Source organism: Anolis sagrei, chromosome 1, assembly GCF_037176765.1.
Source record: "Anolis sagrei isolate rAnoSag1 chromosome 1, rAnoSag1.mat, whole genome shotgun sequence".
NCBI classification, from domain to species: Eukaryota; Metazoa; Chordata; class Lepidosauria; order Squamata; family Dactyloidae; genus Anolis; species Anolis sagrei.
The window spans coordinates 214,605,934-214,629,964 of NC_090021.1; the positions used below are offsets into that span (position 1 = coordinate 214,605,934).

Sequence of the window (24,031 nt, forward strand, 5' to 3'; positions counted from 1 at the left end):
CGCACACACAAATACAGGCAACGAAACCTAACTCATGGACAACTTTTTAAGGCATCGGGGGAAAGGCACTAAGTTTTCAAAACAAGGTCATTCAAGTAACACAGGGCTTTTATTATTTTACTCAAAGTAGTAGAATCCCTGACCGGCGCCTGTCTGCAGTCAGAAGCTAAGATGACATGTTCCGCACCACCTTAAAAGAGACAAAGCGGGGAGTGTTTGTTCGGGTGTCAGTTTTCTTCTCTTGGCTCTTTAAACCATGTGCATCTGGCTGCTTGCCCTCTGTGGAGCTGCATACAAATATTGACAGAACACAGTGGTATTTGTTGAGCGGGATCTTGGGGAGTGAATGGGTAGGACTCTGAAGGAAGATCTGAGAACTTCAGACCTTCTCTCGTCCCCCGTCTCCTCCTCCTCCTCCTCCCTGTCATCTTGAAGTGTGCAAAGAGTGAAAGTGAAATTGCTGAGTTTGGTCAAACAGGAGCACTGACCTCTTTTTCCTCTGCTTTGCAGTTTAGGTAAGGATAGACTTCTTGGAATATTTTTATTTCTCAGTGTTAAGAAATCTGTGCAGAAGTTGCCTGTGTTTGAAAAATGTGTGACAATACTGAAGGTAACTATTAAGGCATGTGATTGGATTCTGAGCGTTCTGTCTCCGTCTTTGGCAAATAGACAGATGATGTCAGCTTGTGCACCATGAAATGTTAATATTACAGTTCCATTATAGGACGGGTAGATGCATGAAATAATTCAGATATTTTAAAAAATCTTGTTAGATCCCACAATCTAAGGCAAGTGAGCATTATCTCAGAATTCCACCTAGTGGCGCTCATGCAAAGTTTGCTGCTTGAGTTGTACTTGTGGAACATGATTGTCCCTGTCTTGTAGCCAGTTTCAAGAAACTTGGTTGACTTCAGGTTTTGTTTTAACATGAATGACTTTTGGACATTGAAACATTTTGTTGATGTACAGTAGTTAAAGAAGAAATTGTTAGGGACTGAAAGTGTGCCTACCAAAAAGAGATGAGCTGAAGGAAGGAAGGAAGGAAGGAAGGAAGGAAGGAAGGAAGGAAGGAAGGAAGATGGTGATAATAATAATAATAATACTTTATTTATATTCCTCCCTATATCCCTGGAGGGACTCAGGGCAGATTCCAAACATAAAAGGCAAACATTCACTGCTCGAACACAACAACAATACACTCGTAATAATGAAAATTGACAACATAGACAGACAGATAAATTAGATAGACAGACAGACATGGGAATTACTATGCTGGACTGCTTGCTCCATAGAAGCACATTGCTGAAATATGATGCTTGCTTTCAAATGTGTTGCTTATCATAAATCTTGGGGGAACTTCAACATTATTAAGTGTAAGAAAAGAGTCTTTTATGCTGTGTATCATGCTGCAGTGGTAAGGATTTGGTTAAATGTGCCTTGTTAGTCTTTAATGTGTCAGTAGCAGCCAGCACATGCCAAATGGAAACATTTAAGAAACACCCTGTGTATCCATTGCCAAAACAAATGCTGGCAGTCTACAAAACAACATTTTAAAAATAATTTAGCAACGAACGGTAACATGCAAGCGCTAATATTCCACAAGGCTTTGATGCAGTTTGGAAAATGTGCAAATGCAAGCTTGTCAATTAAAAGCCTACAGCTGGGGAGGGTGGTAGGTTGGAATTTTGCAAGTTTTCATCTGACTCAATGGCACTTATTCATGAAGCAAGTCCAGTTGAGCTCAATAGAACAGCTTGTTTGAATCAGTACCATGCATCATTAGAGTTAAATAGAATTAGGCTCATAGCGAATGTTTATTGACAATATGTGTGTGTGTGATTAATATTGAAAGCTGCTATACAAAGCAACATGTAAAGAAACACATGAAAGCTTTCTGTACATAGTGATCTTTAAGAACAACAATATGGAGCCAGATGTATGAAAAGACAGGAGAGAGAATTTGATGCCTTTGGATTGCTTTTAATGTTGGTTTAATTCCCAGTTTTACCCAACAATGGTGTTTTTTATTTATAACCAAACTGCCAAAGAGCTTGAAGGCAAGAATGCATAATAGTTTTCCATAGTTTAATTTTCTTAATGGTCCTTATGGCATAGTTGTGATGGAAATAACTGGATTAAAGTTACCCAGCAAGTTTCATGACCCTGTGCAGCTCTTAAACTAGTCTCTTTCACCTTAGCAGATGATGACCATGATCCTCAAAAGATGGAGGCTAGCATCCTGTTCTTGAATATGATGTCATAATTAATGAGAGATTAGATCGGCATCCTCCCTCCTTTCCTTTAGGGAAAAAAAAAATCTAAAATCATGGTTTTGGAACCAAGCTTTTGGCTAGCGGGCACATCAGCACTTCGGATATTGAACTGGACCATACGACTGTTATGATAATTGGAAATGGCTATGTAATTATGTGATTATATAATTAATGTTACTGTTTTTAATCTATTATGTATTTATGGTTTTATACTGTTGTTTATTGATATTGTGGCATTGAATTGTTGCCTGTGTTAGCTGCTCTGAGTCCCCCCGCCTTCCAGAGGTTGAGAAGGGTGGGGTAGAAATGTTGTAAATAAATAAATAATAATAATAATAAATAATTTTATGGTTATTGCAGAGGTCTGAAGTCACTTCCAACTATGCAATGACCAAAGGTCCCCTCTATACTTTTAATCTGTGCTGCAGAATAGTGGACTGGGATAGGAAACATCCAGCGCTTTTCCTGTAAGGCAATGGTTCTCAACCTGTGGGTCCCCAGATGTTTTGGCCTTCAATTAGCTGGGATTTCTAGGAGTTGTAGGCCAAAACACCTGGGGATCCACAGGTTGAGAACCATTGCTGTTAGAGATCTTCGCAAATACCTGTTACTGTATCTCTAGCTATTGTGATTCGGGGAAATTTGGTAATCTGGTAGTGGACAAAAATGGGCTGGGCAGGGGGCAGCCAAAGGCTTAGCCAGAACAGATCTTCCAGCTACATTCAAGAGATTCAGCCGCTCCATGATTGACCAAAGGAGCCACACATGGGTCCGTCCCCCCCTTCCCCCCGTTAGACTTCCAGAGCCAATCAGAAGAGGAAAGCGAATCACGTGTCTTTTTGCAAAGTTGTTCTGCCTATACCAGGTTGAGCGCCTACATTTTTTTGTGACATCCTGGCATTTGGGAGAGAGAGGTTGTGTGCTCTATCTTGGTGCTGTTGCTCCTTAGGATCGCTTTTTGAGAATTCTAATATTTTTCTTCTGCATTATATCATTAAATTTTCTTAGTTAATATCTTCCGTAGAGACCCTTTATTTTATTAATTTCACCAGGGAAATTTTGTGTGGTGGGGGGGACTATGTGTTTAAAAAGAGCATTTTTGTGTGTTTGTTTAAATATTTATATATATTTTTGCTTTAACTTGACTGGGTGTGGGATAGGTTTAGGGAAGAGAGGGATAGCCTGACTCCCTTGATTCCCCAGTGGGAGAATATTATTTTATTTTCAATCACTCCCCAGCCCCACCTTCTGGCTTCTGTACTCTGTCCTGCACTGTCCCCTCCCAAAGATTTTAAAATTGACAAAAAAGACCTTTCTTCTAGTTCACCTCTTTGACTCTCTGCTATTCACTGTCCCACCTTCTGGCTGTGTGTATGTTTTATTTGTAGAAACTTTAATTTTTTTCCCCTAAAAACCAGTGGAGGAACCAAACATTCTGAAACTGGGGGGGGGGGGGGGGCATGCAGTCATAAACATATCCTCTGAGTGTGACCATTTTTGTCTCGATAGTCATAAAAGGACAGAAATAGGAGCTGGATCTTCCCGGAATGGAGATGGAACAGAAAGGTATTTTTCCCCTCCCAATTTTGGGAATATCCTGAAAACGGAACCAAAAACGGCATGTTTTTTGACATCTCACACACCACTACTAAATACTAGAAAGTACTGTCTTTCACCAACTCTATGTTTCCATTAAATGTAAGATGCACCCCTTTTTTGAGGCTTCAATTTGAGGAAAAAACAATTTTCTTAGATTTTTTAAAAGAATTTCCTCTGCATGCACAATATCTTGTTTTGTTTTAATACAACTTTGTAGTACAGTCTTTCCTGTGAGGTGTGGAGAGAGTGTGAAGAAACCTGGAAGTCATCTTGTCTGCATGAGTCTATTTTATTAAGTCGGTGGGCCCATTGGGGAGGGAGTGGAGGGAAAGAAGTACCAGTTTGCTCTGGCAGGTGGTAAACAGCCATCTGACTGAGACTGGGGATAAAATGGTGGGGTCTGGTAGAGTCAACCTGTCTTCATTAGTCTATTTTATAAAGTCTGGGGTCGAGGGCCCTTCCTCTTCCTCTCTCTTGAAGGTAAGGCAGTTTTTAAAAATTGGGAATCTAAGGTGCCATTGAATCTAAGTAGCACTCTATTTTTGAATTCCCTTAAATGGGAAAAATGTGTCTTAGATTTTTCCTGAATATCTCCTGCTGTAGCTTGGGACTCAGTATTTAATTCTTATCAATTTACCTGAATAAGGATATTGTAGGGGTGGAAAAAAATCAGAAAAGTTCAGTAATATTCATCAAGCAGCAAAGGCAAAGTTATGCCATTTGGGATACCTTTATTTATGAAAGAGATGGGTAATAAAAGACATGAGAGAATTGTATAAAACTGCATATTGTATAGTGAAGCTGGATAAAGTAAGGTCTTTTCAGCTGTGGTGCCTAAGTTATGTAATGCTATCCTTTAGGACTTGTTGCTAACACAAATCTTGGACTCTTTTCAATGCTAGATCAAGGCATGACTTTTTATTAAAGTCTTTAGGGCCTAATTTACTTTTTAACATGCACACGGTATTATAGCACATTTAGCCTTTAAAAGCTGCCTTAACCTATGTTACTGGTTTAATGGGTAAAATCCTATATGGGAGATATGTCTGTGTGAGCAGTATTGTTTACACACACCTCTCCCCACCTTCCCCAAATCCCCACTTACCAGGAGGTAGGGGTGTGACTCTTCATTGGGTTTCTTCTAGATCAGGGCTTTTTAGAAATAGGTTAAGGCACTTGGGACCCCTTTGAGCTCACGAAATTTTTACATGACCCCAGGAATATAGATATATAAAAAAGTTATAAACATCAAACAAAATTTGCAAGCCCTGCTAAACAAGCTAATTATGAAGCGCAGCTGATGCATTTTGGGACCCCAACACTGAGTTAAGGAGAACCCATTTAGGATCACGATCCATAGTTTAAGAAGCAGTGTTCTAGAACAGGGATTCTCAGCCTGTGGGTCCCCAGATGTTTTGGCCTTCAACTCCCGGGAATCTTAACAGCTGGTAAACTGGCTGAGATTTCTGGGAGTTGTAGGCCAAAACACCTGGGGACCCACAGGCCGAGAATCCCTGTTATAGCAGGTAGCAACAGCTAATTTCAGCAATTTTTCCTGCTGTGAGAAAGTTTTTGATAACCCTGCAGTTTTCAAAACCTATTTCAAACTTGGGCCTTATTCCACACATTAACTTGTGGATGTTTCATGCACAAAACAGGATTTTCTGTGTGAAAAATAAAATTTCATCAAAGAAGTATTAATTCCTGAGTCGAAAAAGCTGTTTTCTAAGCAAACAATTATTGATATTTCTGTATTGGCATGTAGAAAATGCTGTTTGCGGTGCAGAAAATACTGTTTTCAAGACACACAAAAAGCACAGATGAATCTTGTGCAGAATATCTAAACAATGTTTTATGCAATCTCCTTCCCAGGCCATTTGTCACATATTGTAAAGATTGTTGAAAAAAGGCAGCTCATTTGAACAAAGGACTTTCAAGTCTTATTGTAGCACAGAGACAGATATGAAGACTGTGACTGACTGTCTTATGTTGTCTCCTTCCCAGACCAGCAGATTAGAAGCAATCACTGTTTTTTCCTGCTCTTAGTGCTTTGCAAAGTGAACCAAGTAAAACTCTGATGTAAGATCTAGTTCACGTATTAAATTCATAGCAGTTTTTGTCAGTTATCCATTGTTCTAACTATGTATATATCATAAATGTAGTATACAGCTAGGAATGCATATTCAGCTATGCATAGTGTCTCACCCAATACCTTAAACATTTCACACCATTTTTTCTTCTTGACCCTTGCAATGAACTGTGCTGCATTCACAGAAATATTTACAGCGTCTGTCTACCAAGTTTCTTCCCAAACTGTCAAAGACAGATTTAGAATGCAGCCCCATAGAAAAGTACTTAGTTTTATGGATGTCTTTCGGCAGCCTCCCAATAAAAAGTGTTGCCAGTAAACGTATTGGAACAAATGAGCCATGTTTGAGGTATTCAGCTTCCTTATGGTTTTCCTTAACATACCTCACAAATCCCTCTGGAACAGTAGCTCTTTTGATTTGGTCTTTGATGTGGAATTATTGCTTAACTATGTTAGAAAGTGAACAGATCTTTGTTTAATAAGGTGATGACCCCCTCATTGTGTCCACCCATCATTATATGGTTTTGGATTTGTAAAGAATTGCTAGGAAGATATCAGAAGTACTTTGGCATCTTTATGCATTGTAGAATGAATGCTATTTTCAGGAATATGTGAAGAAAATTTTGTCACTTCATTGTATACTATAGATCATGCAGTATTCCCATATCAGATAAAGTTGTGGATATATTGCAGATCACTTTGTTATAAATAGAAGGAATCAGCATTCACAGGATGTTTAAATAAGTACAGTTCAAGATGTTTTGTTGCCTGTTAGGAGTACCAAAGGAGCCTAGTCAAAAATCCCAGAAGTACCTCTCTCCACCACTAGGAACATAAATAAACTGAGAGTACAGTTATTATTATTATTATTATTATTATTATTATTATTATTGTGGAATTCAACGTGGCATACAATGTAACATATACATTCAAACAAAAAACATCATAAATCAAATACATAAATTCCATACTATGTAAACATTTTCTACCATGATATTTCAAAAATTTTGCTCTGAAGCAACTTTTTAATGTTAGGATGAGCCTTGGAGTAATAACATCAGTCTATAAAAAGAGCCAAGCAAGATCAAGTCAAAGGTGTATTGAGTCCGGCACTTTATTCACAGTCCAGCATACCAGGTTTCTATGGGAAACTCATAGGGAGAAAATAAATTCAACATATTCTCCCCCTCATGCTTCCCAGCAAATGATGTATAGGGCATATGATTTCTGGTCAATAAGTGGAATCAAATTCTAACCAGAGCTATTGACACAATGGTTCCCAAATGTCCTCTCTGACTCATTACTAACCAGGCCCTGATATACAAAGACACTCAAGAAAAAGAAATGGGAAGAACAGCAACAAGAGCGCAAATAGCAGAAAACTCAACTTCTATGCCACAACACAATATAGAGGACCTCTACATTCCTATAAGGTGGCGATACATGCAACAATGAAAGATTTCTTCTTTGAATTATTGCGTATGCAAATTCATGTCCAGTTAAGCTGTTCAGAGTGGTGAGAGATCTAACCCAAGTGGTAGCTCACTCTGATGCCTTTAATGATCATTTTACAGATAAAACCTCTCACATAAGAACTGACTTAAATAGTATATTTGGAGCAGAAGTCCTTAGTGAGATGTCCAGCAACTCTATGAGTGGACTTACACTGGATCAGTTTCAATTGGTGAGTACTGCTGATGTGGACAAGCTGCTGGGGCAAGTAAGGATGGGAACGTGGTTTCTTGAGGTTTCCTGCTTTCTTTTTCCTCTTAGCTGGTCATCCAGAGAGGATAAAACACATTATTAATGGATTTTTCAGGGAAAGGAATTTTCTATTCTGTTTAAAAGCAGCAGCAATTAGACTGTTGAAAAAGACTTCCCTGGATCCTCTGAACCTACAGAACAGTCTCTAAGGTTTCCATTTTGGAGAAAGTTGATTGAGAAGGCAGTTGCCCTTCAACTCCAGACAGTTTTGGATGACATGCACCTCCTTGACCCATTTCAAACTGACTTCAGAGCAGGATACAAAGTTGAGACTGCTATGGTTGCCTTACTGGATGATCTCCGTCTTAACACTGACAGTGGGGAGTGTATCCCTGTTGGTGCTTCTAGATCTCTCAGTGACATTCAATACCATTTACCATAGTATCCTTCTGGAATACCTGAAGGGGTTGAGAATTGGAGGCACTGTATTGTAATGGTTCCAGTCATACCTCTCAGGTAGGTTTCAGATGGTCATGCTTGGGGATACCTACTCCTCTAAAAAGGAGCTGTTGTGTGACATCTCACAAGGGGCTACTCTATCCCCAATGCTTTTTAACATTTACATGAAACCTGTGGGAGAGATCATCTGGAGACATGAGGCAGGGTGCTATCAGTATGCTGATGACACTGAAATATATTTCTCCATGCTTTCAAAAACAGACTCAGCTAAGAATAGTGTGTCTCCTCTGAATAAATACCTGGAAGAGGTAATGGGCTAGAAAAACAAATTGAAACTGAATTCACATGATAAGTCAGAGGTGCTTGCCATTAAAGGTGTATGAATATTTTGATGAGTGTGTAGTCAGCAGGAAATATATGCAAATGTGAACATTACCTTCTTTCTAAAGAGAAATGTCTTGAGGTAGAGTACTTGGACACTATTCAATAAAGAAACGTATGAATGCACCTGCTGATCTGGTGGTAAATGGAAATGTATTCTTGCAGCTCAAGTCCAGTCAAAGGTCAGGATGCAATACTATGCACATTTTCTGTGGGCAAATGCCACTGAATGCAGTATGAATTAAGTCTGAGCAAATGTGGACAGAATTGTCAAACAACTCTTGGACTTTTAAAGTGTTCTGAGTTGCTCCTTTCTTAGAAACAAATTCCAGTTAGAAAATGCAGCAAGCCTTCTTGGAGATTTGCTACTGGACAAGACTGAATGCTATGGAACAGTTATGTACAGAAACAAAGCACCTTCATTAACATCATGGAGCATTTGGCATTGACCCCCATCTCATAATACATACATTAATGGGAATTCTGTCTGAACTGGGACAGGATTCACTATTTGTAACTGCAAACAGATGTTCTCTTATTTTTTTAAACTTATTTTCGGCTTCTTTCTCTTTTCCTGGTCCCTGAACACTGAATTATTTCTTTATTCCACTCCACGCCAAAGCCCAGAGAAAAGCAGCCCTGCTAATTGGGGGATTCTAGGAGTTGCAGCCCCAAAATAACTTTCCCAAGCTTTGTTTAGTATAGTCCCTATCACTTCATTTTTTTGGAGAACAAATAAACTGAAGAGCTAAGTTGGTTTGTTAAGATTTCATAAAACAATGCTGCACATATACTTTGGCAAAAACAGCAGGGATGGGTCACACATTGTAATAATCACAGCAGCATATGAAAAAGCATATCACTGTTACTGTGATATTCCTGCCCTTAAAAAAGGCTGCACAGAGTTTTATTTGAATTAAGCTAGAAATCAAAAAGTCTGAAGTATCTTCATAGACCTCAAAAAGTATTATGCATATTTTCATTGAGGTGATACCTCAAGACCACAAACTATTTCAGGGTGGGGAGTGATGGAATGAAGAACTATATTTTCATTGTTTTAACCATTCATTGTTTGCTGTTCTAGTGCACAATGGAAAATCTAAAAGAACTGACTGAGGCAAATATCAGACTTTGCATCTAATGTCCACTGATTTTCTTTTAGCTCTTGCTGGGATATGTGGTAAAAGATGCCTTCTAACACACATGTATATAAATATTTTGGCAGTACTTTCTTTATGTTGGAGGGACAAATGTTCCACACATGCCACCCAATCTCTCCTGTTATGTGCAGCTTATCAAATGAGATCTAGCACCTCATCACATTAATGTGGGCGACAGCAGGGTGATTCACTGGCCATTGCAGAAAATCTGTGGGACTGTGGGGTAATCCATCAACCTGTGTCCTATGTTGCCCACAGCACTGCCTTCCCCATCATGTGGGGGAAAGCATTGCTGCCTGGCTCACCCCATTGCTGGCAATGAGAACATGGGAACTTTCCCATGTTCTCATTGATCCCTTGTATGACACCTTCAGCACATTTCGGGGACAGAGCCCTACTGGAAGTAGATGTACATCATTTAATGGGATCCAACAGGCTCCATCTCCAATCTGTTATGAAAGCATTGTATGATGGTTAAATTTGCCCATGTGATGAAGTCCTAAGCAACAGAGTTTGTATTTAATATTGTTAGCACAGCAACGGCTGGAATTTAGTTTTTTCTGTCATGGTTCCAAAACTATGTGCGCCAGCCCATTCCTTGGGAAGTCTTACTTGGCCACGGTGGTCCATGCTCTGGTTACATTCAGAATAGACTACTGCAATACTCTCTATATGGGGCTGCCTTTGAAAACTTCTCAGAAACTTCAGTTAGTCCAATGGTCAGCAGCCAGGTTGTTAACTGGAGTGGCGTACAGGGAGCGCACTACTCCTTTTTTGTGCCAGCTCCACTGGCTGCCCATTGGTTTCCAGGCACAATTCAAAGTGCTGGTTTTAACCTGAACGGTTCTGGCCCAGATTACTTGTCCGAACGTATCTCCTGCTATGAACCATCATGAAGCTTAAGATTGTCAGGAGAGGCCCTGCTCTCGATCCCACCACTCTCACAAATGCGGTTGGTGGGGATGAGAGACAGGGCCTTCTCGGCAGTGACCCCCCATCTATGGAACTCCCTCCCTAAGGACATCAGGTTGGCCATCTCCCTACTGTCCTTTAGAAGACAATTGAAGACCTGGCTCTGTGGCCAGGCGTTTGATTAGATGAAAGTGACAATAGGAAACGAATTTGGGTTTGTGACATTGGATTTCCTGGCTTGATTCTTGATTTTTGGTTTTACTGGTATTTTAATATCATTAGTAAATGAATTTATTGACTGATGTGTACAATGTTTTAAGATGTTCTTACTGTTTTACTATTTTATTGTATTTGTATGATGTATATGTTGTAAGCATTGCTGATGCCTTTGTGAGGCCGCCCTGAGTCCCCCTTGTGGGGAGAAGGGCGGGTTAGAAGTGTATGAAATAAATAAATAAATAAATAAACTATGGACCTCCATGAAGTAGTTAGATGAGTCACATCTTTGTCAAATATTCAGTAAACCCTGCAAGACCTGCTAGGTCTTTGATTACATTCATTTTTTTCTGTGGCCTCTGGATAGAAAAGCAATATCAAGGAATCATTAAAATGGTTTTAATCTCCCAACTAGAATAGTCCCACTGAACAAATGGCATGGCCTCACCAAGTTCTTGCTGTGTTAATGAGTATACTGTAGTTGAGACTAACATGTGGGTTTATATCTAATACTTTGAAATTACGCGATCTTATCAGATATTGGAAGTTCAGGCTTGATTACTATCATACTCTCCAAATTTCACAGTTGTTAGCAACAGTCCCGATTAATCTTCTGTCATTCCTTTTTAAGGGATGGCAGAAGTTTTAGAAGTTTCTCTTGTCTCTCCCACTGTATTGACGTACTTCAGTTGTTGTAACATGATTGCCCATCTTCAGAAATAAATAAATATCTATATTTACTTGAATGTAGCACACCATTGTTTGTAATGTGCACCTCAATTTTGAGGTGTGCATTACAATTTTTCCCTGTGAAAGTAATACACAGATGAAAGGACTTGGCTTCCCTGCTTGCTAAAGGAGGCAAGAAGCTAAAGGACAGACAGGCAAGGGAGGCCCCCTCACCCCTGCACCAGCATGAGGCAGGTGAAGGGGCTTGTTGTTCCCTTTCTCTTGGCCTTTTTGCTGCCTGCCTTGGTCTGGTAGGCTGGGGAGGGGGCAAGCATGAGGGAAAAACAAGCTCAAGTGCTTTGGTCCCTCTGTCTGCCTTGCTCCAACATCAGGCTGAAGAAGAGGCTAAGGGGCCTCAGTTTCCCTTTATCTTGGTCTTTTTCCCTGCTCACCTTGGTCTGCCAGGCTGGGGTGGGAAGCAAGCATGAGGGAAAGCCAAGCCCCTTCACTAGTCTTGTGACCTTCCCAAGTGTTCCCATCCAATAATGCAATCCTATATGCATCTGCTCAGATGTAACCCCCCATTACATTCAATGGGACTTTCATCCAGGTTTTTGTGTGTGTATGAGAGAGGTGTTTTTAGTCTCAAATACTTATTTCTATACTCTTAAATATAAATGAACACTTATGTCTTGTTTGTTAAAAATGATAAAAAGAGGGGGAAAGAAAAAATGTTCAAAACTGCTATATATCATATGCATTGTTTATTTACATATAGTCAGTTATATCCAAACGATATTTTACATCATTTATGTATTATTCTATTTACAAGAAAAAAACCCTGATGGTTTATAAATCTGTTCAACCTCACAATCTTAGCTGATAACAAATTGATATGATGGAAAATGGAATATAGTACATTCTGCTAGCAAAAGAGGTACATCGAATGGTTCAAACTTTAAAAAATGCATCGGCATTGTCAATTTATTTATTTATTTACTTTATTTGTATACCACCCCTTTCAGCCCGAAGGCGACTCAAGGCAGTTCAATGGGAGATTTTAGCTAGAAAGTGCCAGTTGTAATATGAACATTGAATTCCCATTGCACACTAGGTCTGAATAATTCTGAGTACCAAAATCAAACTTTCCACAATATCAAATTATTAAGTCACAAATTACGTTAACAATTATTCTGGTTGCATTTTCCCGACAAATTCTTTTTGATCTCAATAGATAATGTGTAACCCTGATGTAGTTGTGTGTACTGTAAAGGCAGCTACAGTCACAGCGCACCCAGCGGCAGGAAGAGGGCTGGATGCATCATCACTCACCACCAGCCCTCAATTTTAACCAACTGGGAAGTGGTGTGTGTGTGTGTGTGTGTGTGTGTGCATGAATTAAAAGGTAGGTTTATGGGGGGAAGAAGCAATGGGAGAACTAGTTACAAATCATAGACATGCAGGATCTGGGCCAAGGTTTCCATGCAATATAGTTTCTACCTGAAGAATAACTAGGTTTTTTTTGGCACACACCATCATGGCATACAGTCCACTTTACCAGATGGATTCAGTTGACAAAATACCTTGTTATTAGCACTGCCAGATTTCAGAGCCTGGCCATTTCCTCCAGTCCTTGTGACAGATGGGAGGAACTGACTTGAAAAGGGAGTGTTTGTGCATTTCCCATCTGTTAGACTTGGTGTGTGTTTTGTATTTGAATGGCATACTTTGTGCAAATGTGGTTGTTGCTTAATGGATCAGGCTTAATGGCATCAGCAGGGGCTGCCCCTTTCAACATCCCCACAACCCACATTTTGGCTCTGATATCTCATGACCTGGGATAGTTCTGATCTGACCATGCCACATGTTAATCTTTAAGAGGCATAAAGCTTTTGCTTGTTTTTCTGTGATAGACAGATACCTTCAATGACAGATAAATGGAAGATACCATCCATGGAAGATTTCCATGCTTAGCTGTGAGCAAAATAATGAAACTCAGACAGGGAAAGGCTTTTGGGAGACTATGACCTTTGTTTAGTCTTTCCTGGAATAAATGGAAAAGTTTGTTCTGTGTATATTGTCTGTAAATAATTCAGGCCAAAGGTTGACTGTGAGCCATATATTCATCAGAGAAGAGCAATGTCTATTTTTATTCTAGACAATCAACACATCCCAAGGATCGTGGTGGGAGATGCAGCTTCAAAGCCCTTTCTTAACGTTTATGAGAAAATCCCCCTATATAGTTTTAACCTGCCTTATTATTTTGCTGGCTGATCCACAAGAAGCATAAAGTACATTAGATACTATTGTGCTATCAAAATTCATAATAATGTTCTTGGGTAGTGTGCATCTTGAGGAATAATATACATACAATGCAATGAAAATTTGCAAAGAAGTTCAGTGTAAAGAAAATGTTCCTTGTGATGTAATCAGACATTGCTTTCAGTATAAATAATGCCATCCACTTATAGCATCCGAAGAGCTATGAGGGATAAATAGCAGAATAATGGTTTAGCGCATTCTGTTGAGGGAAGAAAGGAAGAATCTCTGATTTATAAATTTATAGATGTTTGGAGCTGCAAGAGGTCCCAAAGGTATTTTAATCTAGTCCTTTGTCAGCTCGGGAATTCATGGCTAAAGTATCCCTCATAGCTAGCCAGTTGAACTACGTTTAATTCTCCAATGAAAGAGAGTCTGCTATGTCCGGAGGTAGTCTGTTCCACTGTCAAACAGCTCCTAGCATCAGGAAATTCCTTTTAACATTGGAGTCTATGGTACCTAATGCAAAACTTAACATGACACAACGAACTTTACTACTTCTTTCATCAAATCAAACTGGGTTCATTTGAAAATGTTCTCTTTCCCCCTATTATTTTCACTTCACAATGTTTGTTTTACCTAGAACATCTGTTACAGATCTAGTGGACCTCACTGTAGTACTGTAATGGATTATGGACATATCCTCTTATAAATTTTTGACACAGTAATAGTGCAATAATGTTGCTGACAAACCATCAAAAAGAGTTTCATCCCAAGTGGAAAGTGCTATGGAGTGGAATCATTTCTACTTTAACAGCTAAAATGCCTGAAGTTGGCACTATACGTACAAATTACAGGGCCTTTGTTAGGTGTATTGAAACTCTGTAAGACATGAAAAGTTGCCCCTATTGCTATCTGAGGACAGCATATTTGTCTGCATAACTTTCTTTCAGACTCCTCAGTTGTACAGATAACCAAGTTCTTAGGCACTTTTAGAAGGGAGTGGTTATTGACTCCAGAAGTAAAGTTGATTTATTAACTTTGCTACATTTAGATTTATTATTTTTGCTGTATTAAGATGTCGAGTTGACTATTCCTTTAACACACCTATAAGAAGGATAGCACCTGTGCTTTGTCCAGTTCAGTGATCTGGATGGGCAGGGGTCTAGGATGGACGTGGTAGGCCTCATTCCTCCAAGTATCTTGTCCACATCCTCGGGTTTCACAAACTGAAAAGAATCCAACAAAAACTGACAAGCAGGTGCTTGTGTCACATCCACGGAGACTGCATCTAATGTGGCGTCCAGCTCAGAGCGGATCAAAGCGACTTTGTCTGCAAAGAACCGAGCAAATGCTTCACAGCGCGCTGCCGAGTTGTCAGGGCTCCCACCCGTGGGAGGAGTTAAAAGACCTCTGACAACCCGGAACAACTCCGCCGGACGGTTCTTTGCAGACGCAATAGTGGCCGCAAAGAAAGTTTTCTTTGCGGCTTTTATTGCCGCGGCATATGCCCTCAAAAAGGACACAAACCGTGTTCGGTTTGACTCGTTCGGGTCCGATCGCCACACGCTCTCTAGAACCCTCTTCCTTCGCTTCATCGCTGCCAGCTCCTCAGTGAACCAAGGAGCTGGTTTAGCTCGGTTACTTGAGAGGGGACGTTCCGGAGCGATCTTGTCAATAGCCCTGGTCATCTCCCCATTCCAGAGAGCGACCAAGGCCTCGACATTATCACCTACCGCGGTGGCGGGAAACTCCCCAAGAGCCGTCAGGAATCCGTCCGGATCCATAAGCCTCCTGGGGCGGACCATCTTAATGGGTCCTCCACCCTTGCGGAGGGTAGGGGGCGCAGTGAGCCTAAATCTAATCAGGAATCTAACCACCTGCTACTAAGGAGGCCGTCGAAGTCCTGAACCGGTGCCTGGCCGCTGTAATGGTCTGGATGAGGGCGAACAAACTGAAATTAAATCCAGACAAGACAGAGGTACTCCTGGTCAGTCGCAAGGCCGAACAGGGTATAGGGTTACAGCCTGTGCTGGACGGGGTCGCACTCCCCTTGAAGGCGCAGGTTCGCAGCTTGGGTGTGACCCTGGACTCATCGCTGAGCCTGGAGCCCCAGGTTTCAGCGGTGACCAGGGGAGCATTTGCACAGCTCAGGCTCGTGCGCCAGCTGCGCCCGTATCTTGGGAAGTCTGACTTGGCCACGGTGGTACACGCTTTGGTCACATCCCGTCTTGACTACTGCAACGCTCTCTACGTGGGGCTGCCCTTGAAGACGGCCCGGAAGCTTCAGCTAGTCCAGCGCGCGGCAGCCATGTTGTTAACGGGAGCTGGACGCAGAGAGCATACAACGCCTCTGCTGTCCCAACTCCACTGGCTGCCGATCTGCTACCGGGCCCAATTTAAGGTGCTGGTGCTATCCTACAAAGCCCTAAACGGTTCCGGCCCAAAATACCTTGCAGACCGCATCTCGGCCTACGAGCCCTCGAGGGCCTTGAGATCATCCGGGGAGGCCCTTCTCTCGGTCCCGCCCGCCTCACAGGCACGTCTGGCGGGGACGAGGGAGCGGGCCTTCTCGGTGGTGGCCCCCCGGCTGTGGAACACTCTCCCTGCTGAAGTTAGACAGGCGCCCTCCTTGATGGCCTTCCGTAGGGGCCTAAAAACATGGCTCTTCGAGCAGGCCTTCAACTGAGTATAGTTAATTGACACTGGAATGAATTAGGACTACGAATTTTGGCTATGACCCCAGGACTTGACGAAGCGGATTTTTAGTATAAGTATATGTTATGTTGTATTTGTCTGGTTTGTATGTCTTGACTCGCTGTACACTGTCTTCTTTGTTGTTGTTCACCGCCCCGAGTCGCCTCCGGGCTGAGAGGGGCGGTCAATAAATGCAATAAATAAATAATAAATAAATAAATAAATATAGCTGAATAAAGATACAAAACAGTGATGCTCACATGTAGTTCTCATCCCATGCACTTTGTATCGAATATGAGTAGAACTTGGCATTCCTTCCAGTCTGAACAATCCACTCCAACCCCCTCCTGCTCTTCACATGAACTATGTCAACACCATGTACTCCTGCTGGTGAATTCCGTGCATAAATGAGCTAATCTTAAACCCTAATCTCCAGTTTTAGAGAAATGCTTAGCAAATATGGTATGGCTTTTGCTGTGACAGAGTGACAAAACACAACATTTGTGTGGCTTACCACAGTAGTTGTACTTCTAAAAAAGGACTTCTGTCTATACTTAGTGGGTTTATACCACACAGAAGAAGAAGAAGATAAAAAAAAAATAAGAACACTGCTTTGACTTTGGAAGATAATTGTGGTCTTGGGAGAAGGAAAGGCACTCATGTTTTGGAAAGCAGTAATTCCATTAAGGCACCACGAGTAGCATTTAGCAAACCACAGTTATGTGTCTTGCTTGCCAAGGCCTTTCAGAGCAGTTATTCTCATTTATCAGCCTTAATTACTACTATGTGAGAGGAGTTCAGTTTCTTTTCTCAAACCTTAATGTTTGATTTTGGGTGAGTAGTAGGGCAATTTTCTTACAGCAGAAGAAAGTTTTGCAATGAATAAAAGGACAGTAAATTATACTTTGAGAAAAGCATGTTATAGGTTAGGGAAGGGGTGTTAAACTCATTTTCACCAAGGGCCTCAATAGCCTTATGGTTGTCTTCAAAGGGCCATTCGTAATTTTAAGACTGAATAAGTATATGTATAAAAATGTGGCCCACAAGGCATTGAAAAGCCTTGTGGGCCACATAAAATGACACTGTGTGCTAGATTTGGCCAGTGGGTCTTGCATTTGACATGTGTGGGTTAGGAAGAACAGTTGATATTGTTAAGGAGTTGGACTCAATAACTGAAGTCACAAAAGCCTAGGTATCATTTGTCCTGTGCTACAGAGTCATTTGGTGATATGTGATGAATTCTTGTAGACCATGTTCAATGAGTTTTATAGTAGCTTTATTGGCTGCTAGTTTAAGAGTCAGTTCAATGCATCAGGACCAACATGTCTTATAATAATAATAACTTTATTCTTATATCCTGCCACTATCTCCCGAAGGGACTCAGGACAGCTTACAGACAGCACAAAGTGCCTAAAAACAAACATAAAAATGAAGTACAATATAAATTACAATAAAATAAAACACATACGCATATAAAAACATCAACTCAGACTCAATAAACTTCATATGAATTCCTTCATTTACTAATCTCTAGGGCCAATGAAGGAATTCATGGCAAACTGGGGGTGTGCGATATAGACATGTTTTTAAGCCCTCCCTCACATTCTCCCAGACCTTATTATTATTATTATTATTATTATTATTATTATTATTAAACTTTATTTGTACCCTGCTAGCATCTCCCGAAGGACTCGATGCGGCTTACAAAGGCCAAGGCCTCAACAAAACAATAGCATAACAAATACAATTTAAAGCAAATCAAAACATTAAAGCAATAACAGTAAAAACAACAAAACAATACACCATAACACAATAAAAACAGGGCCGGGCCAAGGTAATGGGTACAGGTTAAAAAGTGCTGGGTGTGACAGGTGGTCTATCGGATTTCAAGGCAGTGCAGTGTGCAGAGAATCTTAAAATTCTGATAAAGTGCTTCTGGGACTCTAATAAAGTGCTTACTGGAGTATTCCTATTCTGGAAGGGCACATCGGAACAGCCAGGTCTTCAAATTCTTCCTAAAGACTGCCAACGTGGGGGCCTGTCTAATGGGGGCCTTTGCATCTTGAGTGTGAAGTTCTAAAATTGTTCTTTTGACAAAACTCCCATGCACCTGTTCCCTGATAAAGCCATACCTTTAAACATAGAAAGTCAGAAAGCACATTCAAATGGAAAGGATTACAAAAGCTCTATATAGAATGTCATGCTCAGCTCATGTAGGTCAGGGAAAATGCTAAATGTTTACTCCAAGACAGGAGCAGAAGAGTATCTGCATATTGCTTAACCGGGCTGATGTTCCACATTCTTATTTCCAAGAAGTCCATTTGTATGACAACAACAGGAATGTAAGGATAGATTGGTAAGTGGTAACCTCAACAGTATGGAAAACCACCCAAAAAGTATCCACTTGTATTCATCTGCCTTGACACTCAGAAAACAAAATAATAAACCTGTTTATAGCAAGCCTTTATGATACTGTAGGTTAAGTTGTAAGGATATTGCATCTGATCATGAGTGATAGTTGGATGTTTTTAAGACCTATATTTCTATGTTTATTTGATTTTCCTTTCTAGGCTTTTCTAGTATATCTTGGAATTTTATATCTCCAAGTCGTTCAATCATTTAAAAAGCAGGATACAAGTGATCGATGCTCATGGCACTATGGTCTTCACTTAATCGTTAGTTATTTCGTTTGTTTATAATTTCTATCTATTTCTCACAAACTCTGCTTTAGTTGGCTTTTAAGTCCTGCCGTGTATACAGAATGTATCATACTTGCAATGGAGCCAATCTATCAGTATTATTTTAAATATAAGTCTGTAGTTTTGAAAACCAGTTTGAAAATCTTAATGGAGCCTACCTTAATAAAAGAAATAAGTAACTGGCTAAGAATTCAGTTGTCTGTACAGATTAGGAGGTTAAAAGCAAGTTGCACAGACAAATATGCTTGGATCTGCATTTCCTTCATGCCTGAAATTAGTCACACTTTCAATTTTAACTTGCTCCTACCTGAGCATTTTTCTGCAATTTTTCTTTGCATACCAAAGATTAATTTGTGTGTGAGCTTGTTGTGTCTGTGGGCATTTTGTCCCATATGTAAGCCACCCCGTGTCCCTTCGGGGAAATGGTGGTGGGGTATAAGTAAATAAAGTTGTTATTGTTGTTGTTGTTAAATCCTGAGATTGAAGTGTGCCCACTCCAGACAGGGCTTGCAGTAGAGAAAAAGCGGGTTTTTAAAAGGAAGCCCAGGGAGATAGCTGCAGGTTGATGGCTCTTTCTTCCCTGGGAAGTGGGAAACCTTCTTAAATGCCTTGGAAAGCTGCATGCTGAGAAACAGCACAATCATTTGCAGTCTGTCTCCTCTAGAATAGAAGGAAACATCTTGAATGAAGCATTAAACCCAGTCTCCTCTACAGACAGAAGGGAAAGGATCGCAGAAAAAGTGTTATCTTAACTCTGATTCTTTTATTCCAGGTCTTAATGAAGGATATGAAAGGAGAGCCTGTGGGAAGTCCCCCTATAATGGGCCAGATAGGGTGCTTTCTTAACCCCAATGCTGACACCCAGGCTCCCTTGAAGCAAAAAAGGAAAGGCTCACAGGAAGAGTGCTTTCTTAACCCATTGCTGACAACCAGGCTCCCTTGAAAGAAAAAAGCAAAGGCTCCCAGGAATGGAATGGGGAGCCTTGTAAATTCTCCATTGCCACCAATAGGCCGGATCTAGATGTATTTTTCAGCTACAGACCAAAAATGGCTATTCGGCTAACCACCCGTTTTTGGGAATTGGGGTCTACCGGTATCCAGCCAGCAGAAACTGATTGAGATTTAGCCAAAAATGCACAAAGTTCACTTGACAGAGTTAAATTATACAGATGTTAAGCAATAGGTATACATAGGCACACTTAAAGCTTTTCTTATCACTTGCTTACTCAACTGCTCCTTTTAACCCTCCAGTTGGTTAGTGTTGATCAGTCTCAAGTAGCGTGTTCTAAAATTCAGAAAGGAATAAAGGAGAGGTGAATTCGCTGTGTGCACAGTTCATTTGTTACAACAGATCCATACTATGCTACATGAAAAGTCACTACTAAAATCTACAAATGGAATTGGAACACTACTGCACTATACTAACAGTTTGGCATGTGTCAGAGAGTAGTAGGAATATTATTTCCTACATAATTTCAACAAAGGAGACAATTCAAGTGATATTAATATCTTTAATATTATACTCCCACCTAGAAAAGCAATTTGAAACCTGATCATGATTGCTTCGCTCTGCCACCTACTCCGTTTCTGCTTACTTCTCTTTTTATGTCTGAAGTCTTCATTCAATGCAATGTCCCCAATTACAGGTTTATTTGCTTTATTTCATTTTTGAAAGCTTCTGCAGGATAGATAAGAGATGATCCTTGCAGACTGTTTTATGGAACTGTATTAAAAATCTATGACCTTAGAAGGCTTAGAGTTATTATTTAATAGTGGTTGTACTGTGTTTTACATACATTGTTTGTTGCCTTGGGTTCTTTATGACAAAAGCACCTAAAAGTGCAGTTTTATGTAAAAAAGTATATATGATAAAAATAATATTAGTAAAAGTGAGCCTACCATTTTAAATGGCAACTTTTAAAAATAAATTTCTGTTCTTTGTATCTTTCCTTTAAATTCTATTGCAAAAAGGAATTATGCCACCCACTGCTCTTCATCCAATTTACATAATTATATGACTATAATTTTGTAACTACAATGTGATCCCTACTACCATTTATCCCAGCTAAAATTAACTCTGGTGAAAGATCTGACAATTTTGCTTCTGTGTCTGTAGATTTGTTGAGCCTAAATTCACAGGCTTAGCCAAATTATCTATCAAACCTGGGCTCTTTTACATAAGCATTAAAATCCAAATTGAATCTGACTCAAGGTCAGGGTGTCTACAAAATGTTCGCCCCCACTGTGCATTGCAATACAAATCCAGGTGGAAATGGCATATAAAAAAACCTCTGGAAATTCCAGATCAAGTCATAAAATCCATGGCAGCTGATCAGCATATATCCCATTCAGAGCAGGAACCTGAGACCAAAATGCAGAGCACTTTGGAGGACAGGGCTAGCGCTGAAGCATGCAGAGAGAAAAAACACAGCTCATCTAGAAGGTAAATGCCTCTTCTGGAAAAGGAAACCACAATGTTCCCATGGGAACGTTTGCTTTCCCTTTCTTGTTTTGCATGAATTGCTCTAGCACTGATTCTCATTAGATAGGCTGCTGCTTATCAGAACATCTTGCTGGACGAGGTAAGAAGAAAATATTCCTTGGATCAGATCGATCTTCAATCAGTGGATCTTTGTAGCCACCACCCCAGCTAGGGATGCCTGTTTAGGTGTACTCTTTTATCTACGTTCTGACTTAGATTAAATGGCTGTATGGAAGAAGTCTTGGACTCAGTTCTACATTAGGGACTTCATCGCATTGTCTTCAGGAAGCGTCATTGACAAAGCCCACTGGAGTCCATCATATGACACAAGGCTACTTCCGGAAGGGCTCTGTACAGGAAGCATTATGGAGGCATCCCAGATGCTGCCCAAAAAACACAGGATTCCCATGTTCTCATTTGATATAATGGGGACAGTGCTGGGGGAAAGTCAGGCAGTGACACTTTCCCCTATGTAATGGGGAAAGCATTATAAGTGGGCAATGAGGGGTGCAGTGTGACAGTTTTCCCTGCTGCCCCATGAATTTGCCATACTGTCCAGTGAATCCCCTTGCTATCGCCTGGCTTCAGTACCTCTGTGTGACGAGGTCCTAAGTTTTCCAAATATGGCAGAAGGGGAAGGAAATTGTGTGACTCTACCATGTCTTTTTCTTGTTGTTTTATGCTGCCAAGTCAGCTTTGAGGTACAGCAACCTTTTAAATGAGAGTCTTCCAAGTGACCCAGTCATCAACTGTCTTGCTCAAAACCTATGGCTTAAAAGCCAGGGCTGTGGCTTCTTTGAGTCAATACCACCTCTTTTCCTATTACCTTTCTCTTTACCAGGCATTATCTTTGGTATGTCAGGTATTATCTCATGATATGTCAGGTATTATCTCATGATATGTCAAATGTACTTTAACTCAAGTGTTTCTTAACACAAATAAAAAAGAAATGCTCAGGGTCAATATCTGGATTACTGTATTTATGTGAGTCTAATGCTCCATCAAATCTAATGCGCATCTCAATTTTCAAAACCCCAAAACCAGAATGTAATGGCAAAAAGTGTATTCTGTAATTTGGCCAAAAAGGTGCACATTACAGTGGCTGCTTGCTTATAATTCCTTCTTTAAATAAAAGTGTTAGAGCACCAAAGTTTTCAGCATGGAAAGGAAAACCTCTATGCTATAGAATTAATCCACTTTAACTGCCCTGGCTCAATGCTATGGGGTCATGGGGGCTGTAGTTTGACATCACGGGCTGCCAAAAAATGCTGGTGCCTCACCAAACTACAAATCCAAGGAATGTATAGCTTTGAGCCACAACAATTAAATAAGAGATGACATCTCTCAAATAGGAGCTCCAGCTACTCCTGAAGTAGCTTCCCCTTCTGCACTAAGATTACCGTATTATTTGAATCTAATGTGCACTCTAATTTTGGGAAGGTAATTTAGCAAAAAAAAAAGTGAGCACTAAATTCGAGTAAATACGGTATTTCTTAGTGCACCTAGGTAGTGATTCTGACTTAAGATGATGACAATCCAGTTGATTCAATAAGGCAGTAAGATGTATTTTTAAATAAAACATTGTGGAAAGTTGCTTTGCGATTCTTTGGCAAGACATATATAAGATATGACTGATTGCTATTCATAATAAAAAAAGGTGCTGGATTGAAAATAGATCTCAAAGCTATAAAGAAAAAGTATGACCCAACAAAGACAGTTAGTCTCCAATGACCACAATTGGCCTTCCTAAAGAAGTAATCAAATGAGCCAACTATGAGTAACTCTGAAACAAATTAATCTATGTATGGATTCTAAATTCCAAAGGAAGAAAACTTCAAATGTTACAATTGGCAATGTACGCACTTTTGTACAACCAATGAATCTTTAGTTTCTGGCCTAAAATATCTAAGAAGAAGCAAGTGAATGTCTTTATCATGCAGTTTCCCTCTGTTTTAGCATTAGACGTAGCAATGCTTTCCTAAGTGTTTCAAGATAATGATTTTCAGGAGTTTCTTTCTAGTCTTGATTATATATATTACAATAAGGGTCACTAAATTAAAGGAGATATTTCCAAAATGATACTGCAGTTCCATGCTATTTTGTACCACAGAGTGCCCTTGACTATCATCTTACATTCAGGATGTAGGAGATGTTCATTTCTGACAGATACTGAATCACCAACTGCCTGGCTGCCTGTGGCAAATGCATTTGTTTGATTTGTTGCAAATTCTGGATTTTGTTCAGTAAAGTGAACAAGTGATACTAGTTCTTGGAATTTTCCTCACATGTCCTGGGTGACCATTTTACTGCTTAATCAGATGCTGGAAACCATCAAACTAGTTAGTCCCTTTAATGAGGTTTACGACTGTATAGATTTCAAAGGTATTTAAAACATAATCCTGAAATAGGTTGGAGAATCATAAATCTCATCC

At 40.1% G+C, this 24,031-nt stretch overlaps 1 protein-coding gene across 1 annotated transcript in view; it reads left to right on the plus strand.

The window, feature by feature from the left end:
• Positions 1 to 271: 271 nt before the first annotated feature.
• NCKAP5 (NCK associated protein 5) overlaps positions 272 to 24,031 on the plus strand; it is a 797,184-nt gene continuing 773,424 nt past the window's right edge. Inside the window, exon 1 of the mRNA XM_060775780.2 lies at positions 272 to 515. The gene's annotated coding sequence lies outside the window, so the exon portion shown is untranslated. The remainder of the gene's footprint in view (positions 516 to 24,031) is intronic.